Consider the following 5,819-nt stretch of genomic DNA (forward strand, 5'->3'; position numbering starts at 1 on the left):
ACTGCAGGTAAATTTTAGATGTTTGTGCATTCATGTTGTTACCTCCACCAGGGCAGAGGTCCTGCCTGTCTGTCTGTCTGCCTGTCTGCCTGCCTGCCTGCCTGTCTGCCTGCCTGCCTGTCTGCCTGCTTGCCTGCCTGCCTGCCTGCCTGTCTGTCTGCCTGCCTGCCTGCCTGCCCGCCTGTCTGCCTGCCTGCCTGTCTGCAACTCTAGAAAAAGAAGAAACTCAGATCAGAAACAGAAAATTATAAGTTATTGTTTTTATTTGTAAATAAATCTTTTTATTTTCCTTTGAGGAAACGAGTTGAAGGGTGTGTCCCAATCCCCACACTTCCACACTTCCAGCACTACATTTTTGTGCATAGTGAGCTGACGCTGAAATTTCAGCATGAACTCGGTGCACTGAATGAACCCGGATGCTGCCCTAAACTCGCTAAAACTCTAGTGCGAAACGATGGACACTACATCCACTAAACGGACGCCATCTTGCTGACGTAGCGGAAGGGGAGGGACCAGTTTTCCAGACCTGAATAATGGCGGCCAACGACTCAGCGGTACCGATGCAGGCGGAGGCTGTTTAGTACAGATGTAAGTATGAAGTTATTCCATCATAATTCTGATATAAGTGGCAGCATGCTGCAGATCTTCTGTCCCTGACCAGTTATGGATCAACGGCTGCAGTACAGTTAGCAACGTAAATGTTAGCAGTTTTTTAGCCGGTTTCCTGGACGTAGATGGGCTATAAGTCTTAGAAATGATGATGCTATAGGTTCTGTATGTTCATTCATCGTTGTTGAACCTCCAGATTCAGCACTGCGGGGTCTGTGACGTAAACAAAACGTAAACGTACGAAACGTTCATACACGGCTGGTTAGAGAACCAGTTCGTTTCCATGGTAACGCTGACTAAGCTATAGCCAATTGTACATCACTTTAGATACACTACAGAAGGTAGAGCTTAATGCGAACTACACACTACCTACACACTACCTTCCAGTGCACTCATGTAAGCGTGCGGTTTGAGACACACTCGAACTCTGACCAGGTTATTGATGAGGTGATTGTAACGTCCTTCATGTGTTTCTGAGGGTCATGTGAGGAGACAGTATTTTCTGTAGGTGACGGCTCCACCTGAGAGGTGATCAGATGAGGTGAAGACAAAGTTCAAGGTGTTATCTGAGGTTGTGATCCAGAAAGAAGGATCAACCGGTAGAACAGCAGGGTAACTTCCTGTTCCTGATTTACTTCCTGTTCCTGTTTTACTTCCTGTTCCTGGTTTACATCCTGTTCCTGGTTTACTTCCTGTTCTTGGTTTTGGTTTACCACTTGGTTCTTTAAGTTTTAAGAGTAAAGGTTGTTGTTCACATTTTTTTAAACATTTAGAGGAAAATTGTTTTTATTTTCTTCAGTTTTTCCACAAACTTTCACAGGAATCCAGTTCATGTTTGAAGAGCTGGATCAATACAGCTCTGTCACTGGTTTTGATAAAAGGGGATCCTTCCAGGTTCTGGTCTTGATGGAGGTAATTATGTTAATGAAAATCTTTATATGAACAGTTATTATAAATTGGACTGATGTGGAAGATAAAAATGAAGTTGACTAGAACTAACTGCATTAAAATGAATTGGATTATAATGAACTGGACTAGAATGAATCGAACTTTAATGAACTGGACTCTAATAAACTGGACTTTAATGAACTGGACTGTAATGAATTGGACTAGAATGAATTGAACTTTAATGAACTGGACTAGAATGAATTGGACTCTAATGAACTGAACTAGAATGAATTGGACTCTAATGAACTGGACTAGAATGAATTGGCTTTTAATGAAGTGGACTCTAATTAAGTGGACTAGAATGAACTGGACTCTAATGACCTGGACTAGAATGAATTGGACTAGAATGAACTGGACTCTAATGACCTGGACTAGAATGAATTGGACTAGAATGAACTGGACTCTAATGACCTGGACTAGAACAAATTGGCCGTGTGTAACTTAAGGTTGAACAAAGGCTGAAGCTGAATGAGGTGTTTTAGAACTTAAATCGACATGTTTGTGTGTTTCTTCGCCATCTGAATCTTTTAGTTTCAGGGTCTGAAATTTCGGCATTTCTGGAAGACGGTGACGTTTTGAACTTTCCAAACATCTGATTCTTCTTCCGTCTAAAAATCAGCAATGAGGTGTCAAAGTGAAAAGCGTCCCCTGTTCAGACAGCGCTTCCTGCAGGCTGAAGATGACAGGAAGCTGCTCATGGACCAGATTCCAGCAGCAGGTCAGGACTGGATCAGGTTCAGGCTGGTACTGGAAGTACTGATCAGAGGGGCTGTTTTCGAGCCAGAACCACATCCTCATTCCTCCATCCAGAAACCAGACCTTCAGCTGCTGGTTTCAGTTCTCCAGAACCAGAGATGCCAGTAACGCGTTACAAAGTAACGCGTTACAGTAATCTGACTACATATTTTAACAAAATATAATCTAACGCGTTAGGATGTCCTACAATGTAATCAAATTACCGTTACTCTTCATATTCGTCCTGCGTTACTTCGGCACTCCCCACTCCTTTCACATATGATTTGAAATCAAGCGCCGTGGACGAAAGTGTATTTATCTAACTCAACACACCTTCTCATTAACGGTGGTACAGAAATTTTATGTACTCGTAAGCATGCAGTTACCTTTCTTCGCTGAAACTTGACCTTTTTTAAATCGACAAACACAAATCATTCACTGCACATGACTTTAGAAAAAAATATGATATAGAAACTTATTATCCTGGTGCATGATGGGAGGTCCGCCTCTCCACTTCCCTCATCAGAACCTATTCCAAACCGAATTGATTTTTTTTTTAATAAGTCCGTTACTATTTCATTATTTTCTCATGTGTAAACGTAAAACATAATGCATATTTGTATTTTGCTTTTTTTTTTTTTTTTTTTTCGTTTTTTTTTCCCCCGTAATTTTCAAAACTTGCAAGCTGCCTCTGGAACTGAGGTGGACGTTAAAGTCCGGTTATCGGAGAACGTGACATGAACTCATGTATTTACTTATGATGGTAGGGAAGAAGCACTGAATGATTTACAAAGTTAATAAGAGACTGACTATGTTCATAGAAGGTGAAAAACAATTAAAAGTTACAAGTTGCAAAACATTGTAAAGTCACCATTCGTAACTAATGCACTTTCAGTAAAGTATATGCGAAAAAAAATCGATTGTCATTTTTTTGTTTGGGGGGTTTTAACTAATAAAGTAACTAGTAATCTAACTTAGTTACTTCTAAACCTTAGTAATCAGTAAAGTAACTAGATTACTTTTTAAAGAAGTAATCAGTAATCAGTGGTCAGATTACTTTTTCAAGTAATCTGTGGCATCACTGTCCAGAACTAACATGAACATCTGTTGGTCATGTGACTTTAGGCTCTTTCTGACTGTAGGAACCTTTTGCAGTTCCTATAACCTTTTCAGGAACCAGGCCGTTTTTTCGCGCATTCCGACATATAGGAACTAGGGACCAAAGCCCCCAGTTCCTAGAACCATTTTAGCTCCTGCTCCGAGGCAGGGTCTGAGCGGGGTTCTATAGGAACCCTCATGACGTAGGTGTTTGGTGACTAGTAGCTCCGCCCCTTGCCAGATTTCCGCATTTTGTGTCCCCGCCACATTTAAAAAACACGGTTGCACATACGGACAAAAACAACAACAAGCAAGCGATAAATGGACCAACGAGGAGGTCGAAGCTCTTCTGACCGTCTACGCCACAGAGGATTTTCAGAGGTTTTGAAGGTTCGCAGCGAAATATAAAAATATTCCTGACGATCAGCTCTCAGTCAGAGAACGCGGGATAACGCGAAGCAGTGCACGTAGAAAACTCATACAAGACTACAAATAAATTAAGAACCACGACAACCGGAGCGGGACGAACCAAACAAACAGTAAATTGGACAGTTTGTACCACCGACATGTTTACTCGGGCAACGCCGCAGCAAATGACTCCTGCGTGCGGCAGGAAAAGCCAGTGTGATACGCAGCTTATACACACATGTACATAGTTATTTTTGCTCTGCTGTATTCATTATAAAATAAATGACTTTGTAAAGAGTCTGAAGTTTTCAGTTTGTGTTTGTTAGATGTGCTTTGGCCACATCTATAAAATATTAGCTAATAAAAATATTGAGTATTATTAACTTATCACATCTATAAAATATTAGCTAATAAAAATATTGAGTATTATTAACTTATCACATCTATAAAATATTAGCTAATAAAAATATTGAGTATTATTAACTTATCACAGCTATGAAATATTAAATAATCCATCTTTGGCCGCTACATTTTAAGTCTTATCCTGGGTGTAAATTACGTTAGTTTATCAACTTTATAATATGCTCCATATCACAGAACGAAGTTTATCATGTTTAACCAAGATCTGACACAAATACACACCTGTAAACATTTCACCACCTTTTTATATTTTTACCTTCATATACGCTAAATCTGTGTGACTATGTCCTCATAATTCTAAACCATAACTCAGACACAACCAACCCTTCACTGACGGATTACTCCTCCACCTTCTACTGATGATTCCATAAAACACACAAAGCTTAATAGCAGATGATGAGATCTTTATTTTACACATAACACACACACACACACAAAATGAAATGATGCATTTTCTATGGAACATTTTCTCTTTAAATGTGTACATCATGTATACATGTATGTTCTGTCTGTGGAACTTCCAGAACATGATGCTTATTATGAAGAGGTGTATTGTGATTAGCTGGAAGGCAGGAGGTAAAGCATCCAGGCTGTTCTCCATCTCCTTCAGTATCTGCAGCAGGTGGTTGTGTCCATCCTCTCCAGTGCAGCTTCAGGCGGCCACAGATGTATTGAAATGTCTCCCTGGACATACAGAAATTCTCTGTCCACTGTTCATCGGTAAAATTGAGAACAACCTTTTCCCGCTAGTTATCAGCTTTGCTCCAGACCAGCTGGACGGTGAGGAGTTCAATGAGCTGCAGCAACGTCTGAAACAGAACACGAGTTACAATAAACCCGCCGTCTGAAATATTTACTTATTGTAATCTGCTCAACACAGACAGTAGAAAACCGTCTGAAATGTTTACTCATAAGACACGCATACAATCGGCGCATGTTTAATAAGTTAAACTTACACGTTGTCTCCTTTGTCTGCGGCGGATCTCCTGCTGCTGGATTCTTCATCTTCTGACTTTCAGGAGCCTTCCAGCCTCGACGTGAGACGCCTGGTTGTATCGTCCATCAGTAACATCTCCATCAAGCAGAGCATGAACACTACGATCTCTTTCTTCTCCGTATTACCTTGTCGTGTTGTTTTGTTTTTAGCGGGTTTTGTTTTGTTGTTATGTGGCGCTAAAGTCACACGTCACTGTCGCAGACGTATGCGTCACATCGGTCCCGCTACCGCCCCCAACTCATGTACGAATGCAACATGAAACAGTTCCCCTGGAGAAGGTAGTTCTTAGAACTAGGACAGTTATTAGAACTGCGTTCTTAGAACTTCTCTGTCGGAATGCGCCTAATGACTCCATATTTTCTGCTGATGCTGCATTTAATGACAAACAGGAAATCTGATTTTCAACCTTCTAAATATGGAAAAATGAACTCATCCAGCTCTGAAGATTTAACATGAAGTCGTTTCTTCAGTTTGTCTCAAAAACTCTTTCAACTTCCTATTTCTGAGGGTCAATGAACGCAGCATGAAGCTCAGGTGTTCTGTAGGTGTTGGGTTCCTCACCTGTCCCTCAGGTGAAGCAGAAACAGAAACATGGAGCTGTAGG

Source organism: Melanotaenia boesemani, chromosome 6 (assembly GCF_017639745.1).
Source record: "Melanotaenia boesemani isolate fMelBoe1 chromosome 6, fMelBoe1.pri, whole genome shotgun sequence".
Classification (NCBI taxonomy): Eukaryota; Metazoa; Chordata; class Actinopteri; order Atheriniformes; family Melanotaeniidae; genus Melanotaenia; species Melanotaenia boesemani.